Below are 22567 nucleotides of genomic sequence, written 5' to 3'. Positions count from 1 at the left end.
AATTTGCACTTTACTGATTTTTGTTTTTTTAATGTTTTCACTTTTGTAACTTTAATAAGTCCAATATTATCAAAATTTTAAGGAATAAATATCAGTATATTTATATTAAACTGATAATGGACATTCATTTGTATTTTGTTCGGTAAAATGCAAATTCTATTCTGGCCTTGGGAAGGCATAGGGGTTAAAATGTCTTAAGTTTCAAGGGGTTAAGTTTCCTACAGTATCCACCAAACAGGTCAGTTAAATAATTAAATTACCATCCCTAAATTTATTTGCCTTCTCATTTTGATTTTCTTTGATAAAAATTGCAATTGCCACTTCGAGTTCAGGTATCCTCTAAATCACTTTGGCACGAGATAGGCAGCATTCTAGTACAAAAAGGTCATGAAAGTAGCTCTCATATCGTCTCTCAGCTTTGTAAAAATAATCTAATTTATAATGGACTGTTTTTTATGTAGTTTATAGCTTTCGTTGCTTCTGTAAAACATCTTTAAGTTCCTCACTGATACTTTTTGATATGAGAGCTGCTCTGTGGAGCGTGCTGTGCGTCAAAAGAACATCGGGTGTTTTCATTTTAGTTGGCGCTAAAAGCCTAGTTTTGTGTCTTGACATTGACTTTGCACCGCCTTTAACAAGCCACATGCAATTTTTCCACATTTTGCCTTTCTTATTAAAAAAAAAAAAAAAAAAATACCAGTTATATTAAAAATTTCACTGGATGTGGCTTTTTAAGAATAAGTCTGCAAAATAATTTATCTTCAGCTGTATTATCCTCTTCAACACATCGAAAATATCCAATGAAACATGCGGTTTTAGCTTCATCAGTTCTTTTGTCTACTTTTAAGGCGAATTTTGTGGTACTCATCTGAGAACTAATTGATCGCAAAGATCGTTTCTAACGATCGTAGAATTGATCGCTCATGAATGGAGTATCCAGCAGCATAATAAAATCTTACTAGTTTTACCTTGATATGGGGAACCTAGCTGTTATTCAGCTTGGGCCTCCAAATCCTGGCAGTCACGAAAGGGCTATAAGATATTTTGCATGATTGTGTAGTCTTAATTTCATTTGATTTATTGTCAATCCTGGCTAATATTCGTGCCACCTCTTAGAATAGTCCGTGCCTCCCTATGGAGGCTCGCCTTCCAGTTTGAAAAACACTTTAATAGAGGATTTGCTTGCACCAAAACGTTTGATTGACTTCCAACTTTCCACGTGTATGCAATTTTTCAGAGACAACGCTTTGGCGTTGCCTATAGTAAAGAGGCATAAGGCTTTAATGTATTATTACAATCTATTTCCTTAGAGGCACTCTAGCTCTCCTCCCTCCAAAAGATCCAGTCAAAATTATAAATAGTCATCTTGTTAAAAACTGTCTAAAGCAAAAATAAGACAAAAGTACACTTTTCAAAATACAAATATTGTCCAAGTTAAAGAGTATATATGCTATGGGCATGGGCCTAGCTAGTGGGGTCATGAGTGGGCAACTTCCGTCCTATTAAACCTGTTGCCCAACCTAGAAATGTTGGCAAAATTGAAAACGATATAGTTTTTACTTGAGATAAAGATTTAATTATATTTATTTGTTATTTTAATTTATCATTCCCGACAACCGACGGTTTATCTCAATTGTCGCAGCAGTTTCCAAAAACCCTTTATTGCATGCAGTATCATGGTAAACTTAATTTTGCCTAGATCAGGGGCCTTGCTCTAAATTCGTACCTTTTCTGCTTCACAGCCTCTCAAGCCACCAAACCACGTTGGCAAGTGCACCTGAAAAAATTGGTTTTGTTCGATAGTTTAGTTGTTGTTTTTTACAAATTAATTGCGAATTCACTAGAATTTTTGGGCTATTAAACGTGATCCTCTTTTTTTGGATTACTAAATTATAGTGTTAAAAGCTAATAAACAGAAAATTCGGTGAATAAGGTATGTTTGATTTTTCAGTACTTAGTAAATCATGGACAGTAAGTACCTATTACCTGATAAAAACAATTTTCAATATCGTATAGATTGAGTCGTAGATTACAAAATAAATGTCAACTTACAAACTATGTTTAATTTGTTATTGCCTGCACCCTGACAGCCTCATTTCCGTACTGCACATGTAAACTGGGAAAGGAGTAAGCTCACTATTGTAAACACTTCAAAGAGGCAGAAGGTATATGGATTGACAGCTAAGTTACGTTTCAATTTAAGTTTTATTAAAGTTAGAATAATAATTTATTGAACTCAATATATGCTTAAGGTTTAGTTTAAAATTGAACATGGAGTATTGTAACCGAATTTAAATAGATACCATATTAACTCCAATTTCGCGAAAATTGGAGATAAGACTTTTTTTTTTTACCTGGGCTCAGTATGTTTTGTTCTATGGATGCAGGGCTGCCAAGGGATTTTCGGCATGACAAGTTGTGTACTACTACCGCTAGATGTTTGAGAAATCTTTTATTTGTATAGCATTATCTTAGAAATACAAAAAGTCTTAAGCTTTTCTCATAAGGGCATATCAACCAAATTCTGGGGTTTATAAGCTTTTTGATAATTCTTGAAAAAATCACACACTATTTCGTTTAATTTTTCACGGTTAGAATTTTGCAATCAGGAATTTGGAAAAAAATCGGAATGGAATAAAATTTCAATAAGGAGGAAGCAAAACCATTTTTGTTAATGTTTGGGAGCAAAGGATGAGCTGAAAAGGAATATCTAACATTTTGTTTTCCACCTTGGGTGGACGATTTCCACTTAGTCAAATCGTGCGCTTTTTTATTTGTTTATATCGGCCTTAACAATATTTCTATTCTAATTATGGCTTAAAGTTTTTCTTATCATACCTTTGTGGTTGCCAACACTAGCCCTTATTATATTAGGGCTATTATATTCAGGGCTGCCAAGAGAGTGTCATGACCAGGTGTGTAGTACTACCAGTAGATGTTTGAGCAATATTTCATTTGTATAGCTTTATTTTAAAGATTAAAATAAAGTTTAACCTTCTTTCACAAAGGCGTTTTTATCGGAGCCAAGTTCTGGGATTTGAAAGCCTTCTAAAAATTCTTGAAAAATAGGGCACCGTTTCTTTTAATTTTCCACGATTAGAATTTTTTAATCTGGAATATGGAATAAAAATGAAATTGAAAAGAATTTCAATAAAATGGCAGCAAAACCTTTTAATGTTTGGAAGCAAAGGATGAGCTGAAAAAAAATATTTATCATTTTATTTTCCACCTTGGGTAGACGATATCCACTTAGTCAAATTGTACACTTCGTTACTTGATTTCTATATCGGCCTGTGAATGATTCCACTCTAGCTAGGATTTAGAGTTTTTTTTCATACCTTTGTGGTTGCCATAGCTATTACTTAGAAAATTGTATTTTATTTAAATAATAATTATTTTGTTATAAATTAAGCTGCTGGCTCTTTCAACTTTGCTATAGAGTCAAGGAAAGCGTTACTCTTTTATTGAGGATGGGGAATGATATCATTATAACAAAGTGTCACTTATGCTTCTCTCATTAACTTGCTTGCTAACATCCTAAGTTTGAAATCTTCACTAGAAAATCGATAAATCCTAAATTAAATAATTAAAAATTGAGACTATGCTTTGACTTTCCATCTTCTGGTTGGCTGCCCCGGCCACCCCCTATTACTATTCCCTAGCCATGCCCATGGCTGTATGAGCTACAAAAAGTCCAGCCAGTAGTATCACCGCTCTAAATCAAGTGCTCAGAGTAACCAGAGGTTGTGGGAGGTAAAACGCTTGGATTTGACTATAACTTCACCACGGTTCGCCACAGTTGAATGTCCAAACACTCATTGACAGGTCAGCTAGGCAAATGATATGATTTGAAACGATAATTGAAAGGTTAGACTGACAAATTTGGGAAACCCTGCTTTCTATAAGGCTGGATATAGCTAGGGGAAAAGTAGGCGCAGTAGCCCCTGGAGAAATCTTGAAAACCATGTGTAAAGCTTATCCTCTCCCCGTGTGTTGCGTTGTTCCTCTTCCCATAGGATGAATATTTAGTTATTTCCATGCTTCTTAAGAAAATCAACTGTTTGGAAGACTTGAAAATTGTCCATAACAAATTTTCCTTCTACCTCTTGAAAACACAGGTTGACTAAACAAAATATTAGAGTTGTATAGACGACCATGGTAGAACTATACTTTTTGGTCTGTGCTCATAGTCATTTTCGTTTTAAGATGGTGTTAGAGAATTAGGACTTCTAAAGAAGAAATAACTTAAACTTCATTGACAAAATTCCAAGAAACTTTCCCTTCCAAAGTAGATCCGGGTTTGTAGATCTTATACCCCTGTTTGATTATTTATCGATTTGATTTTCTTCCATTCACTATTGGGTTATGGTCAGTCATAGACATAAACTAGATGGAAAAAAATGCAATAGGCCTAGGCCTATACCATTTAGTTCTAAATTCAATGCTTTCTTGAAATGTAATTACTGCTGTTGCAACTGCATCCCTGCAATGGGTTAAGGTACAACCATTATGAAAGTGAAACCTTGAAAAATATATCTTAAATGAAGCACAACAAAACTGTTTTCAGCTTCACAACTTTTCTCAATCTCAATTTGTGAGGTTTTAAAGATCTGCAAACAGGCTACATTTCCTAAATTGGAAAAAAACATTGATGGCTTAAAATTGTAATCAAATGGCAGAAATTACAGTAAAATTCTACTTTAGCTACTTTTGGCTCTCTTGGAAAGGGGTTAGGTTAGGAAAATGAAACTCAAAGATAGGCCTAGGTCTACAGACTAAAGTAGGCTACATCCTAAGAAGGTAGGCTATTTTAAAGTACCTACCTCCATTCCTTCTCCCTTTGGAGGGCAGTGACCTCTGATGACCTTAAAAATACATTAATGGCTTAAAATTGTAATCAAATAGCCTAGCAGAAATTACAGTAAAATTCTACTTTTGGCTCTCTTGGAAAGGGGTTAGGTTAGGAAAATGGAACTCTGAAGGATGGGTCTACAGACTAAAGTATATCCTAGGAATGTAGGGTAAGACACCCAGTAGTCGGCCACCTGCCTATTCTTGGACAGAATGTAACTAACAGGGAACCTACCTCTAGGCTAATGTGCTTAGAAAGTTTTTAGAAGACAGCAGGTGTCTAGAGGTAGGTTCCCTGTTAGTTACATTCTGTCCGAGAATAGGCAGGTGGCCAACTACTGGGTGTCTTACCCTATTTTAAAGTACCTACCTCCATTCCTTCTCCCTTTGGAGGGCAGTGACCTCTGATGACCTTTGAAAATCTGTTATGAAAATAAAACCTTGCAAAATAGGCTAGATAAGGTAGAATTGGTAAATTTTTACCAAATCATATTATTGAGTTACAAATAAAGTGAATATACCATGTGATCCCTTTTTTATGCTCTTTACAAATATAATAATCATTTTTGTCAGAAATTAATTTTACCCCCCACCTCTATATATAACCACTTCAAGGTATATATATGGACAAGAGGGGAATGAGGGGAAATTTTAAACGTATCTCTCATTTACATCAGAAGTAAAATTTACCCCAACCCACCTAATGTGCAAATATGTACCCTGAATGGTATATATAGGGGTGGGGGTAAAACTCATCTCCAACAAAATGATTATTATATTTGTAAAGAGCATAAAAAAAAGCATTGAGTTGTATATTCACTTTATTTGTAACTCAATAATATGATTTGGTAAAAATTTACAGTAGAATTTTACCATTTTTTTTTCTCTTTCTTTAAGGGCTGGGCGTGCATGGCTGATTTCAGCATCAGTGGACCAACAATAGCAGTAAGAAAAATTTGTTGAAAGAAAAATTTATTGTGCAAGATTTTCAAAACAAAAATCATGTACACAAATAGTCAACTAGAGTTTATTAGTAATTGCATGAATGATCTCAGCTTAGTTCTCAGTTTAGTCCTCAGCTCACTAGTGGGGTCTTTCACCACAGACATCTCTGGCTGACTATTTATTTGTATTCCTTTTTTCTATGATCATGATGAAAATCAGTACTGATTTTGTAAATCAGCACCAACAACTAGAAAATTTTTCAAGCTCAAATAAACACTGATTTCTTTTAAATTTGGTGCTGATTTGGAAATCAGTTCCCAAAATCAGCTATGTGTGCCCAGCCCTTTACTTCTGAAAATGCAATTCCTGTTATTTGAGTAGAATTTTAATCCAAACCAATGTTTTTTGTTTTTTTCTTCAAAATTTAGGAAATGTATTTGCATATCTTTAAAACCTTTTAATTTAGGATTGAGCAAAGTTATAAAGCTGAAAACAATTTTGTTGTACTTCATTTAAGCAGAAGATCTATTTTGCAAGGTTTCACTTTTATAAAACACATATTTTTAAAGGTCAGGACTGTCTACAGAGAGAGGGGTGGAGGAGAACATGAGGGAGAATGTTTCATTTTCCAAGATAGCCAAAAGTAGCTAAATTAGAATTTTCCCAAAGAAACTGATAACTGAAAACCTGTCATATAGGCACATTTGAGGGTAATTTTTTTGTTAATCATGTTATTGACTTACAAATAAAGTAAACATACCACTCAATGCCTTTTTTATGCTCTTTCCAAATATAATAATCACTTTTGTCAGAAATGGATTTTATCCCCACCCCTATATATACTAATTCAGGGTATATATTTGCACATTAGGGGGATGGGGGAAAGTTTAAACTTACCTCTCATTTATATCAGAAATAAAATTTACAAAAATTGCAAATTTACTGTAGTGGAGACAGTTATAGGCCTATTTATAAAGTACAATACATTGAAAGGGATTATCTTGTCACTTTCCCTGTATGATAAGGTGATGTTGAGCCTCCAGCTGCACCAATTTACAAAAATTCTGGGGAGGGAGGTCAAATGTATTTTCATGATCTATAGGGGAGGAGGGACAAGTTTTTCTTTGTTTATGGAAAATAAAAAATTGCATTTTTAATTAGAATATGAAAAAAAATATTCTTAAAATCAAGTAGAGAGTAGTGCCCTTTTCCTGTGCTTATACCAATTGGTTCAACTGTGAGCATTGTGTAGAGAATTCTGCAGATGGTGTCAGGGGTACTTTTTAAAGGCTCTTGAAGACATTGACTTAGGACAGACTGTTCTAGAGTATAACAGAACACAATGAGAATAACTATTGATACTCTTGCTTGATGAAATAAGGGATCTTCAGTTTCTTGTTGTGTTGCCTTGTGGTATTTAGGAGGAGAAAGGAAAACATTATACTAAAGAAGTCATTTCATAGTAACTCATCAGGTTCAAGTTCATTTATTATTCAATCATGTATACATAACATACCAAATATACAAATATCTGGCTAAGAGACAAGCATCAGTTGTTATTTTTATTTTTAATTTACTGAAATATGCTAAAGTTAAAAGTTTCAGTAAGATAAGACACATTGAGAGCAGCATGATTTTTTATAACTTTTAACCACACATTGCCTGGAATGAGAGAACTTACTTCAACAGAGTGAAGTCTTGGCACAAAAACAAATCTTTATTTTTGGTTGATTTAATATTTAATTCCTCAAAGTACGTGTTTAATCATAAAATACTATATATATATATATATATATATATATATATATATATATATATATATATATATATATATATATATATATATATATATATATATATATATATATATATATATATATATATATATATATATATATATATATATATATATATATATATATATATATATATATATATATATATATATATATATATATATATATATATATATATATATATATATATATAATTTTCTGTAAACATAAAAAATGAAAATAAATGAATAAAACACTGCAAAATAAATACAAAACAAATCAAAACAGTAAAAAACATCACCCATTTTAGTAATTACCTTTCTAAAGTGCAAGGTGTGAAAAGTTTGTTGTTTTGTAGGTGTTAATCTTGTCAGTTTGGACCCAAAATCCTCCCAGCAATGCTGGGTCCTCTCAGTGATGGCCACTGAGGTAGGGTTGTAAATTCCAAACTAAATAATTTTTCATTACCTCCACAGCACAACAGGCAAGTCATGTCATCTCCAATTTCATTGTGGCACACGACTGTAGCTAAAATAAAACTAGGATCAGAGGATTTATTGGGTATTTTTAAGGGTCTTTCTAAGACGCGCCTTTTGTTCAGGATTATTTTAAGTTATTGTTGCTCCTTGATTTCATTTCTGAAACGGTTTTTAGTGCTTTTAAAGGCATTTTTGCTGACGTTTTAAGGATTTTGCAGTTAGTTGCAAGTATATTTGCAGTTAGTTGCAAGTAGTTGCACCATAATTGCCCTTGTTATATTATGGCTACAACAAAATGACTAGTTTTAGCAATTCAACAAACTTAAAAATGTTTTTGTTGAAAAAACTAACTTCCACATTTGAGTGAGGCAGAATTTTTTATTTTTTTTGCTTCATGGATTATAATTGAAAATTAACAGTTGATCTCTTTCCACTAATCAGTATGAATAACAAGCTAATTTGCCTTTATACTATAATACAAATACCAAACTTGTATGTGAAAAACAGGGTCAAAGGAGGGAGTAGTATCCCCCACACATTTAGGAGTGTTTTTGATCAAACAGTTTGTAGTAACAAACTGTAAATAAAAAGCAACACTGGTCAACAGACATTGAAACTCTAAAAAATTCTTAAGTGAAAATAAATGCAGAACCAAAATTTATTATTCATGTAGATTCTGAATATCCAAAATGCATTCATTAAAATTTTATAGTTAAAATGAATGAATTAAAGGTTGGACTTTTAAAAAGAAGTACCATCTTGATGGCAGGGTTGCCGCTGGACTAAAAAGTTTTGTAACATCCAAACTCTTAAAAAAGCAACTTTTTGTAACTTTTGACAGGAAAATCTGTGCTGCTATGTATTTTTTTTTATGTAATGTCATCTGAAAAAAAAAATCCTTCCAAATGAAAAAATATTATAATGAACAAAATATACTAAAAAAATATTAATGTTTTTACTTTTGTAACTTTAATAAATCAGATAATATTAACATTTTGATTACTAGATATCAGTATATATATATTAAAACTGACAATGTACATTCATTTGTTTTTTTTTTCAGTAAAGTGCAAATTATGTTCTGGCCTTGGGAAGGCGCAGGGGTTTTGAGCCCTACTCCTGTTAATTTCTGCTCGTTTTGAGTTTAACTCGGTTATATATTGTAATTTCTGTTCATTTTGGGTTTCTTTTATTTATCAATGCTGATTTGTGGTAGTTTTACACCTGGTAGATTATTTATTTTATTTCTGCTCATTTTTGGTTGCATGGAGTTCTTTACTTTTCTTTGAAAAACTTATTTTGTGGAAAAAGTTTTTTTCAGTCAATTTCTGTTTGTTTTATATTGACATAGTCTTTTCAGGAAAAAGGAAAATAATACTTTAAATCTTTTCGTTTTTTAAGACCTTATAGTTTGGCCTGCTATTTTTATGCTGGAAAAAAATTTTCAGCAATTTTTAACAACATACACCCTTTTAAAAATCTTGACACAAGTAGTAGTGTTTAATTTAGTTTCATACCTCCTCTAGTTGACCGAACATAGAAAACTTGATACCATTTGCAAAAAATAAAAGTTCAAAATAGGGATAAATTCCTTTTTAATAGACATTGTATAATAAATTTTAGAAAAAATACCAGATAGGCCTATTTTGATCACATATACAGTGACCAAATATCTGGTATTTTTTGTGAAATTTATTATACACTGTCTATTAAAAAGGATTTTATCCCTAGTTTGAACTTTTATTTTATTGTCACGGATAGGCTGTGTGGTCTCCGAAATTATCTTCACAAAAAAATCTGTTTACTTTCTTTGATAGCAGTAGGGACGAGGTCACCATTTCTAATTGAACATCCATATATGGGCATTGAAGAGATTTAATGTCCTTGGTAAAAGCCTGGACAAGATTTAGTGTCCTTGGTAAAAAACTTGGGACGAGATTTAATGTCCTTGGTAAAAGTTGTTTCTATACGAATCAGATGCCTAGATTCCCTGTACATACAAGACCACACCTCCTTCTGGATCTATTTGGTGATTATATTGTTTTATTGTTATATGTTTTGATGATTGTATTGTTTGATGGCTATATGATTTTATGCAGTTTCATAGTTCTGTTCTGTTTGTTGAAAGTTCTGTGGTTTGATGGTTACTTTGTTTGTTGATTATATGGTTTTATGTTGTTTCATAGTTCTGTTCTGTTTGTTGATGGTTATGTGGGTTGATGGTTATATTGTTTGTTGGTTATGTGGTTTGATGTTGTTTCATAGTTCTGTTCTGTTTGTTGATGGTTATGTTGTTTGATGTTTTTTCATAGTTATGTTCTGTTTGTTGATGGTTATGTGGTTTGATGGCAATATCGTTTGTTGGTTATATGGTTTGATGTTGTTTCATAGTTCTGTTTGTTGATGGTTATGTTGTTTGATGTTTCAATGCCTATCCAATCCAAACAGAAGTTTAATTCATTGCTAGATAAGAGTGTCTAACGGGACAGGATCACGTGTCTCTTTCTAGGCCATTCAGGGAGTCGGAAATACGAACGGGACAAGATCGCAGTGAATATAAGGATGGATTTTTGCTAATTTTGATATAGCACATGTGAATAGAATTCAAAGTGCTTTAAATGCAATAGTGAAGCATATAGATGACAATAAGTTATATCAATAATTGTATATATACAATATATATTATTGTTGTATGATCACGCTCAATAAAATTGTTTCGAAATCGAAAATGTCTCCTTTCTTTTTTTTAGGCTAGCGAATATGCTTAAATTGAAACGAATCATGGTTAGTCTAAAGTCAGCAGTGAGAGTGATAGGATTAATAAATGAACAAATTTGAGAAAGAGATAATTAGGTTAAACATTGTGATTATAGAAAAACATTTGATTTTGGATGACGATTTTCTCGAGTTATCGCATCAACGAAAGATATTCTCACAGGGGACACTTGGCATTGTATTAGGGAGTTATTCTTCCTCATTGGATTATTGTTTAAAGCTTTTAAGACGTAACTGAAATACTTATACTAAGTTTATTTAGTTATTAATTGAAACAAAGCACAATAGTATTATAAATATGCTTTTTAAAATAATATCATAGATTCTAGATAGATGGCTCACCCTTGGAAAAAGGTTATGTAACTCCACAGAGTTACTCCTCTCACATCCCCCTCTGAATTTATCGAACGTGGATCAGTTTCTTTTTAGCTGTGAGAGAGTTGATATTGGAAACCGAAAATGTTCTATACATATCCAATTTGTACATATACTTTTAGCAGCTGGTCATCATGTGATAATTGTACAATTATTGATAAATATAATGAAAATTTTAAATTATGCAATCCATGTAAATTACACAGAGGATATGCAGTACAAATTAAAGGCTGTAATTCATGTCTTGAAGAGATTTGTGACTCTCACCCTAGAGGGCAACTATGCTCCAATTGCCACTATGACAAATGTGATCAATGGGAGAATACTTATCCCGGTATGATTGGAAAGAACCCCAAACGTGATTAGAATTTATCTCTACGAGATTCGTATCGTCGTGGTTTTAAATTATTTTGGGAGGAAGAATCAGGTCTACAATTCAACTGTTGGAGTAACAAGACAATTTGGTTCTATGTTTTTATTATAACGACATTACCTATTGTGACTATAAACCTAGCGATTTCTATTCGGCAGTTACCGAGTGTGACTCACCATTTCAAAAAACTGATGTGATATTGCTTCAAATACACAAGTTGAAACACGTGAATTTCACAATATGGATGCAAATAGTATCATTGACTGTACAAAGAGATACGACAAGAGTGAAGTTACATTGTACTGTAGAAAATGTGACCCTGACTTTGCAGCCAATAAAGATCAATATACAGTGAATTCAAATGATCTACCATTATTAGTGGTTCTCGACAGTTGCCTATACACCGAAGAAGAAATCTAAAGTGTAGAATTAAGACATTGTTGTATACATTTTTTCTTTATTAATAAACAAATTCACATACGTTTTTAAGCACTTTACTCGTAGGGCACTAAAATCATTATTATACAGGTCTGAGAGAATATTTTCCACCATAAAGTCGTTCAGACGTGGATTGTCTACATAAATGTCGAGAAACTGCTTGTAAGTATATTCACGGCATCTGAACACGAAATATAGTAGTGTATGGAAACCACAGCTTTTAGTCGTTAGATCCTTTACTCTCTTCCGATTTTGAATAATAGTTTTCCCACTGCTCTCTATATTGTTGCTGATGTGTGGATTGTAGAATGTATAGGGTAGGCCAAGAGGATAAAAATTCAATCCTCTTCATTGTTTGAAAGATGCACAGCCAATGGCCGGTATTCACGGTCGACGGACTGCTATTAACAATAATTAGGGTATTGTTGGGACTTTGAATTTTAGCAAGAAAGTTCGAGGGCAGACAATAGGATCTGTATTTGAACATTTAGGGGGTCCATATTAAATACACTGACTATTTTACTAGTGTTCATGGTGCAAGATCAAGTAGAACACTGCCTTTGGGAGTGATTTCCCAATAAGTTTTAAATTTATTTACTGAGATTAGGGCAATACTCTCAGGTAATGGGTCAGCAAATGTACACTCTAAACGCACACTCCTAATTCGTACTATACTCATATCCTGGGTGCCAGACAAATCCAATACAATGATACCATGTGTTTTATCAAACATTTCTTGGGTTATACCATTGCCAAATATTTGTTTATCATGATCTAGGGTTTGTATTGTCAACTCTTACAATGTCCTATAGGATTTATCAAAAGATAGATTGTAGAGTGGGATTCCATTTACTTTGCAAACAAGAGATGAAAGCCCAAACATATCAAATTTATGTGGGGATCCAGTTCACGATCCTATTGCACCAGCGGTTTTTACAAATGCCAATGCTAATTTCGATCGAATTTCGCCACTGATAAAGGATGAGTCGGTGAAGGTACGCGAGCCTTTGGCAATATGACGTTGGGTGGTGATTGTATGAGGAACAAGTAGTTTAATATTATTTCCACTGGCTCTCAGTTTTTCCACTGCCAAAGCAACAGAACTTATAACCTGCTGCTTTCGTACTTGTAGTATTGCCGAGGTGAGGGAGAGTTACATCAGGATTGGCTCTTCTTTTCGTAAGTTCTTTTCGTAAAATGAAATTTAATGGAGCAAGCGTCAATTTTATATCCACTTTAATATTGGGTGGTAGCCATTGGGGTATATTAAATATTTCATGATGTATTTTTCCAACTAGATGTAATTCACTAGTTGTAGCATTTTTAAGTGCATCTGTACTATTAGTATCAGTAATATTCATATCCATTGGAGGTGCCTCTTAATTCCTTGTATGACTTGGGTGTCATCAACATAAACTACATATAGCTTGTATAATTCGTGAGATTGTTGCTTGTGCTCACCAAAGTGCCATTTATGTAGACACTGAATTGACAAAATAAATTATGTAATATACAATTTTCATAAGATATTCCATCAGCATGAACTGGCAATGAATGGTCGGATTTCCGGAATTTCATTCATAAATCTATAAATTTTGAAGACATCTCCATCAATTAGTCTTCATTGGAATAAATTTGAAAGTGGATATTATCGGAAAGGAGTTGTTGTGGATAAAATTCTTCATAGTATCCATGTTTTACACTCACATCAACATTTTCTGCATTGAATAGATTTAAAAAATGAAGAGATTGAAGGTTGGGAATCCTTATGCGGTAGATATGCCATCTATGAAAAGAAATCCAGTTTCGATCTAACGATTCTCTTCTTGGGGCTTCTTCTTCTGTTTACTGTGCGAGTCGTCTTTTTCCTTCTTTTCTTTTACAAGGCTGATGTCTATCGTTTCTGACCTGAGTTGAGACTGGTGAGTGGTGCACCTTGTCTCGATCGTTTTAAAGCTTTTTCATTTTTTTGAAATTTAAATTGGTTACCAAGGGTTCATACGCTGGGCCCAAGATTCTCTGCAGCACTTTTTTTAAATCCTTGCCAGAGCTCCAATCGTATAGTGTAGAGGATGCAAAATCTGTCATAGCCGGTACAATATATTTTCTAGCCAGAGGTAGTGCAGAGCAAAACAGCTTAGCAAACCAACTGCCAATACCATAACCAGACATTGATGTGCGACCTTTATAATAGTCCATCCCATTGCCCACTTGTCTTGGGCCAAGAGTATTAACATAGCAGTCAATATCAGGACAAATGAATACAACTTTTCTATTAGACATCTTGTTTGTTTTTTTGAACACTGACAACGACGGGTCGAAAATGGCATGTAATCACAGCCAAACCTTTTGATATTGTTAGGGGATCACCTAATTCAGTTCTTAGCGTTAACTGGCAGTTCCAAATAGGAAGTGTTTACAGGGATATACTGAAGATGCTTTATATTGTAATGGTTAATATGTTCTTGATTTTTTTTTCGTTCAAGAACTCGTAGCAGTGGGACATTGCTATTGCCAACTCTGGATGTTTCAGCAAATGAAGCGTTGAGAAATATACAAGTGTCCGTGGATGAAGCAGGCGGGTAGTCACCAAAAATAAAATTAGTGTTTCCAGCACTTTTACCATTGATTATATTGAACTTAAAGCCAAGAACATCTTTTAGATTATCATTGAGAATAACCTTTTCATCGACAATGGGTGAACTAATGTAGATCTTGCCCTCTTTCTTTGAATAGTTGAAATGAAAGGCTACTTTTTTTACGAGCGGAAGTTCTTTTATTGATAGAACGACATAAATCATTCATACAGGTGAGTTCTTCGTAGGGTAATTCAATATACGGATAATTCATCCAATTGATCTTTTGATTTTGTTCTTGATCACCTGGGGGTGGCGGCCAATCATAGGGTCTAATTTTTATATCATATGTGTGATCCTTTCTCAGGATGTCACATGTATTTTTGAGAATACAGTCAACAAGAGCCACTTCATACGCGCTGTCGAATTTGATGGTGGGGGAGTTTCGTCCAAAAATCACTTGTTCTATTCAAATCATTGTAGAGAGGATCGGAAACATTGGACATGAATGCCACATAGAAATCATTGGGCATTGTTAATGTCTTCAACTGCAACCCTAGAATCAAAATCAGAGCTGTATCCTAGCCAACGAACAAGCAATTGTCTCTTGCCCCTGCGAGTATGACTCTTTAATATCTTTTCAATTTGATAAACTTCACTACTGTTTCTAACTTTTTGTAGTTCCTATTCATAAAAACCACCGAGGATCTCACCATCTTTGGTGTCTCGCTGTCGGTATGTCATGGGTTTGGTGTCTAGGATGTTGGACACTTTAAAAAGTTCATTTGTCCATAATAATTCCCGCTTTGAAAAATCTTGCTGTTTTTATTAATTCAAACAGTATTACCACCAATGAGTTTTTTCTTCACAATTTTTTACTGGAATACTGGTTAAGAAAAGGATCAAATGTATTTTCACTGCAATGAACTTCCCGAGGGCTAACATTGGATAGGGATCGATGTGGTCGTTGGTTATATATTTGTATGATTTTATCTAAATCAAGAATAAAAGCAGCAATTTTTTCAGCGTGCAATTTCTTGCAATTAATAGACGAATTTTTATTATCAATCGTTCAGCCAATGCAGCCTTTACCGGACTGTGACCGTGATATAGCTATGTACTATATTTGAATAGAGCCTTTTGCGTTTGAGGCTTAACAAATTTACTACTACAATCCCATTGAATTTTTCTGTAACAATCTTGTTCAAAAAGACTTGCTAAAGCCTGAGTAGCTTCAACACCTCGCTTTGATCGCAATGGAATCGCATATGCATAGCGACTGAAAACACTGATTGCCACTAGAATATATTTGTAGGGTGTATTGTGACGCCGTTGAATCGCGTCTAGAGTTAAAACATCAGTTTGCATTATATGCAGAGGGAAAAAGGCTTTAGTTTGTCGATATTGTTTGCCACGAAACCTACGATTCCGATTCAGTGTGTAACTCGTAGGCCCTGGCGCCGCGCCGATGAGGGACGACCGGCGGCGGGGGGGCCAAAAACAGCACGCCGCGTCGCCGTTAGGATGTCGGCGGTGCGCCGCCGGTAAGATGTCGGTGGCGCGCCGCCGGCGTGATCAATGTTGACCGTAAACATTAATGTTTTTAGTAGTCTTTCTCAAATCACAGCTTAAATTTACAACAGATTCGAGCCTATTCATGAGTTCAAAAATTCACAAGTTACTGGCTGGAAACTAGTCTTCTTCGTTATTCATCAGGAGAAGTAGAAATGTAGTAGAAACGAAATGGCTGTGGCGTTTCAGAACCCTTGCATAATACGATTGGTTGAATTATCTATTAGTTATGTATTCTTAACATAAATAATTATCAAAATTGGTAGTTTTTTTCATCGAGCATTACTGCATATTCAACTTCAAATACCGTATTACAAAATTCGTCAGTTATCTGGGTAAGAAGTTTGAATGTAACTTTGAACTTACAAGCTTATTTTTTTCATAATGCCCTTTGCCTATATCTGTTTTGTCACCTTTAAAACAGTTGAAATGGGCGACTTTGATTTTGATTGTTATTTTTTGCTCTTTTGGATTCTGAAAAAGACTTCTTGTATTAAAAACTGATTTTTAATAACAATAAAAAAAAAATGCATTTTAAAGTTTTTTGGCTTCTTTATAGAATATATGTCATGTAGGCTAAGGCTGAACTGCTGCTTTTTTATTGCTTTGGTCTGCTCTTTTGGATATTATTCGTTTTTGTTCTTTGGGAATTCATTCCAAATTATAAATTGATAAATACGTAATATCAGTCAAATTATAAACTGCATCTAAAAGGAGTAAATTTGTAAAATTGAAAAATACATGATGAACACTTCACATGAGAACACTTTAATTACAATGAAACAAAAAAACACTTAATGCTTTATTCGGTTTGAAGAAAAATTAATTGCCAGCTATTTTCTGGTAAAAAATGAAAAGCTCATCCGTTCTAAATGTAATTAAATGAAATAATATGCAGACTGAAGTAGCTCCAGGATGATGTTTCGATTTTCATCCTAGTTCATCACTTCTAATCCAAGCAAAATGTTAGGACACTTAGTATCAGTTATTGAGTTCAAGCTTTGATTTCCAAATGCTCACAAAAATTGCCAAATTTAAAAAAGTCGCAACAATAAGTCACCTGTTGTCAAAATACTCAAAGACTCTTTTTAGATTCCCACCCAGACTCAAAGCTTCTGCTATGGTCATTTCCATGGAAATCTCCAAAGATTTTCTTTTTAAAATAGCTTTCAAGCGTAGTTAGGGGTATTTAGCCTTTTTTGCTTTTCTTCAAAGCTTTGAAAAAAGTGTTATAATATTCCAAATGTTATATTTTTGCATATTTTTGGTAATCATTTGAGGGGTGATCGAATTTTTTAAACCACCGTAGATACGTAAAAACTTTGCAACATCTAGTACTCTGATGTCATAAGACTGTCGAAGACTCCTCCTTGAACCTCCCAAATTGAAAGCTTTTATTATGACCTGGCCTTTTAATGTAACTTGGGCACTGGACATTGTCACTAAGGGTGGCATTGTCACTCGAGCGCAACGTTAGGCGGGGATGCCGATATTGCTTTCGTCACACCAATTCATTTTAGTGTGAATCTGCCTGGTACTTATGAATGAATGTTTTCAAATTAAACCCGCTTCGTCAATAAGAAAAAAACGGGTTGGACGCATATGTGCCTTTCCCTTTGGACGATAAAACCATGTAAGTGCTGTATCAAGTATAACTCACGAAAATCTTGTTAATTTTTGTCAACTTTTCAACTTTTTGGCATCCCTGCTTTCAATAAAAAAATAAAGGTATTATACTATATACAAGGTATTATGAGAGGACAGCGTCTCTGCTTTAAATAAAAAAAAATAATTAACTTATTGGCACCCCTGCTTTAAAAAAATTGAGGTATTATCATTTAGATATTATAGCTCAGTAGCCCCCCCCTCTGGATACCACCTTGATAAAATGCCGTCTCTGCTTTAAATTAAAAAAAATTACTTTTTAGGATCCCTTCATTCAATAAAAAAAAATTTGAGATATTATCATTTAAATGTAATACCCCCCCCCTCTGGATAGCACCTTGATAGGATACCGTCTCAGCTTTCATTAGAAAAATAAGTTACTTAATAATTAACTAGGTCACTATATGGTTCAAACATACACGCAAAATAACGTTAAACAGCTTAGTGCTCCTTGAAAAAAATTTGAGGGTATGAGTAAAGGGACAGAAAGACAACAACACAAATGTCGAAATTATTCAGATATACCTCAAATTACTGGAAAACTGAGTCATAGATTCGCCGTGGCATTCAATAAGATCCAAAGAATCTAATTAAGAGGGAGCACACCCAAAAGCCAAATTAGGCCAGTAGCCTATGAGAAATCGCGGAATATCGAAGACAATGAACAAGTCTTAATGGGGGGCTCTGGGTCTATCAAAATATTTCAATGGTTTCCCAGGGAATATGATATCATTTTCTTCTGTCTCCACTTTAAATGAAAAAAATAATTATCCTTTTGGCATCCCTGCTTTCAATATAAAAAAAACAAGGTATTATCACTTAAAAATGATAGCCCCCCTACCTATAGGCAATAATTTACAATTTATTTATGAGTTATATTTTGGGGTAGCTTCCGAACAATTGAGTATTAAACATTCAGGCGTTCAACAATTGAGTATTAAACATTACGAAAATCTTATCTAAAAACAGCAAAAAAAGCTGCAAACTTACAATTCAGCTGTAGAAACAATCTGTTGGCTGTCAGTTTCAAAATCCAACTGAAGGCTGAAGCTGTATAGTAGTGAATTCGTTCTATAATTCTATTCAACTTGAAAATAAAATTCTTGTCTACGAACGATGTTAAAAATAGCGATTGGGAAACTACATTCAAAACGATATAAACTCATTTCATAAAGACGATACTGTTTTTTGTCAACATATGAAGAACTGTGTATATTGCAATATTTGGAATTGCATATTGCATCTGTCTGTTTTTTTTGCAAAGTAACAAAATAGATTCTGGGAACCAAATTTTTTTCGGGGTGACACATAGATTTTCGGGGATGGTGCAAGCCCTGCCTGATTTCTAATCAGGAAAATCGAAATACTAAACCACACGAGAAGGAAAAGCTCCGACTTTGCGGTTGACGCAATAAAGAATTGCTGCAAAATTAATTTAAAGTCGACCGAACGCGCCGCCTCTGTAAGCGGCGGGGCGCCTTTGGCGCGCCGGCGGCGTTACGACCCGTCGGCGGCGTTCGACCGGGCCGCTCGTTGGCGGCGTTCGGTCGCTCCGCCGGCGCGGCGCCGGGGTCTAGTAACTCGGTTCATTTTTTAGATACTCCATTGCATTTCTTAAAGTGCTACAATCTACGGCAGAGGTTGCTTTAAAAAGTGTTGTGGGGGAATTTAAACTTTCCAATTACAAATACTTTTATGGATACGTTGACTAACTTCATCTATTTAGAACGCAAACAGGTAGTGTAGCGTGCACTACCTTTTCGCAAACTGGCGTATGGCACTTGGGATGGGGAGTTGATATCAATACGTCCTCTGTTTCGTCTAGCCTTCACTGGTGTTATCAAATTATTGCTGCTGCTAATAGGAGTGCTAGTATTTTCCAAGATTTATTTATAATCTTCATCTTCTACTTCTTTTTTAAATGGTGGTGTTGTTAGAGGACTGACACCTCTACTATATTATTTTAATTTTTTTAGAATTTGTCTATTACCGATAAGACTTTTGGGTAAGTATGATGCATTTAGAAAGGTTTATAGATTATTGTCAAATGATTAAAGTAAATTACGATTTATCAGCATGTCGCAAACTCAATCAAGCATGTTATAACTTTTTCCCTCAATTATAATTTGTTTTCACGTGCTATCAACTTGAGCTTGATAATAATCACCACCACTCTCCAACATGAGATATGCTAATACTTCTTTACTGTGTGCTCGATAGGTCATTGGCAATATGTTTCCAATTGATATCACTATGGAATTCAATTCTTTCTCCTTTGATTGTGTTGCTGCAGAATCTTGAGATGTTTCATGTTTAGGGGGATCTGTGATGGTCGTGGATCTCTAACGATAAGGTCTATGTTTGTCCACACGACGCAATGCATCTTGAAGTAAAACTAGCTTTTTATCATTGGTAATATTTTCATCATTAATAAATTTGCTTAGATTATCTTAAAAAGTGTTCCACGGGGGAGAGGAAAAGTTCTATTGGAGTCAATTTATAGGGTTTAGCCATCTAGAGAAAACTGTTTACAAGTCATGCAATTATTGGTGGTAAAAGTAAAGCTACCGCCCGGTTTAAGAAGATGTTTTCTTTTAAATTTTTTTCCTTTGTTTTTGGAAGCCAAGGCACGTACAGTGGAACGATGTTGCTTGGTCTGTTGTCTAACACCTTCTGGCAAGTGTACATTGCCCTCAGTTAAATTTAAACAAAGTTCAGATATTAGATTAATAAAATCATTGCCAGCGCCATGTCCGGGTATGGCTTTTCTGAGTCGAGGTTTTGAAGTGCCTCGAATGGAAAATAAGTGTCTATTCTCGTGTAGTCTCTTAAGTGTCATGATGGCAACTAATTGCCTTTTCTACGGTTCACCGGAAGATATACAGTAAATTCTTTGTCAAAAATATCTGTGACTACAGGTATTTCCTCGGATGTATTCTGATTAAGATCTAGCAAAATCTACCCATAGGGCTTATATGTCGCCTGACTGTACGCTGAAAGTAGAAATTTGGGAGCACCGGGATATATTTTCTTATTGAGAGTTATTAGAGAACTTGAATCAGGAGCAACCAGTAGATAATATAGATGGTGCAATTCAAAGCGAGGGTTCTCATGCACTTGCTCTGATGAAACAGATCGTCTAGAACTAAGGCTATGGAAATGTTTTCATTATGAGAGAGAGCAGTAAACAGTTGTAGCATTTCCTGTGAGAACTGTTCAATTGATTCAGCTAAATAATTAATAGATACCTATAGGTTTTGCTCAAAGCTATTGAAAAAACCAAGTCATATCAGAAGCTGTATTTGCATGAGCGTAGCAGTGGCAATAGATTTAATTTGATCATGGGGTTTCTTCCAAATACTATAGCAATAGTAAATTTTCTTTGGTTTTTCCAAAAACATTTTATTACAATTTTTAATTATTTTAGCTAAAAGTCTCGTTTTGCCTGACATTGACGGGCCACACAGAAACGACCTGAATGGTGTTTTAAATTGATACATACTGCTGTTGACAAAAGTTGGACTACAACTAACGGTAAACCATACTTGTCTAATGAATAAATAATAATTTTCCCTCAGATCTATCTAGTATGTTATTCAATAACAAGAAAAACATATTTTTTCCTTTATTGACAAAAACAACTTAAAATACAACAATATTTTTCATTTATTACCAAAAAAAACACGAATAGCACACACTATTTTTCACTTATTGACAAAAACAACTTAAAATACAACAAGAACAATAACAGCACAGTTGAACAAATTCCTAGACTAAGATATGAGAAACCTGACTATTTACAACATTTAAAAGATGAGGATCTCCCCCCAAGGGACCCCTCCCATCCCCCGGGGCCGAATGCCGGCTGCGGGCGGGCGCCCCCCAGGGCCGTGCGGAAAAACAAACTCTGTATACAATAGCTGCTGCTGCAAAATGATGATTGAAAATGTTGTCCCCCCATTTTTATACTATTTTAGTTTAAACTATCTTATTCAGACTGATGTGGTTTATATTGTCCACACGTTAAGAACAATCTTGAAATTGATAGCGGCCGTGGGGGAGTACTCTTAAGTCCTTCTGTAGCACATCGACGTTGTGAGTTATACCTGGCATGTAATGTCTTTCCACTTTAACAGCACAGTTCCTATACTGTAGAGCAAATTGCTGGCACTTTTGCTCTTGGCACTAGACAACTGTCTACACAGTTTCTGTAGACACTCATGTCGAAATTATTTCTTACAAAGTGTTTAGGCACCCCGTGGCATGCCGGCTTCACATCCTTGCTTTGTGTTTGCACACAGGAAATTTTAAGACCGGGGAACACCACATTTGATATTAAATCACTCCCTGACTCCTATTTTAGCATTAATAGTTGATTGGGGGCCTGACGTTTCACCAACTCGGGATAGAAGCTCTCATTCTAGTTGGTGTAGTCCTTCCGCGAGCTGATGTGCACCCTATTTTGCAAATCATTTAATAAATCCCTGGTTTAACTCTTAACAACAGAGAATCTATGTCCCCATAGTAAACTTGAACCTCCCCCTCCCTTGGCCATTTTAACTTGCACACATTGTAAAAGAACGTCAACATGAGTTTTTTGGAAATTTCAAGTACCGAGCTACTTCCGCTATATTCTTATTCAGTACAACATTTCTCTTTTTTCTGTGTAGAAGAACTATATTCGGCTTTCTACTCATTAATGTTGTAAATTTGGAGTCGGTAAGAATTTATACACAGATTTTG

General features: G+C 34.4%; 1 protein-coding gene across 3 annotated transcripts in view; it reads left to right on the top strand.

Annotated features, from left to right (window-relative positions):
- Positions 1 to 4251: 4251 nt before the first annotated feature.
- LOC148955059 (endoribonuclease rege-1-like) overlaps positions 4252 to 22567 on the top strand; it is a 63415-nt gene continuing 45099 nt past the window's right edge. Inside the window, exon 1 of one of the 3 annotated variants that reach the window (XM_089108035.1) lies at positions 4252 to 4298. The gene's annotated coding sequence lies outside the window, so the exon portion shown is untranslated. Of the gene's footprint in view, positions 4299 to 4336; positions 4369 to 22567 lie in introns of those variants that run through there. The other 2 variants (XM_089108037.1, XM_089108036.1) reach the window with 2 other exon arrangements.

This window comes from Artemia sp. Qi Xiang Cuo, chromosome 2 (genome assembly GCF_049724085.1).
Source record: "Artemia sp. Qi Xiang Cuo chromosome 2, ASM4972408v1, whole genome shotgun sequence".
NCBI lineage: Eukaryota > Metazoa > Arthropoda > Branchiopoda > Anostraca > Artemiidae > Artemia > Artemia sp. Qi Xiang Cuo.
This window is presented reverse-complemented; position numbering and strand designations above follow the sequence as displayed.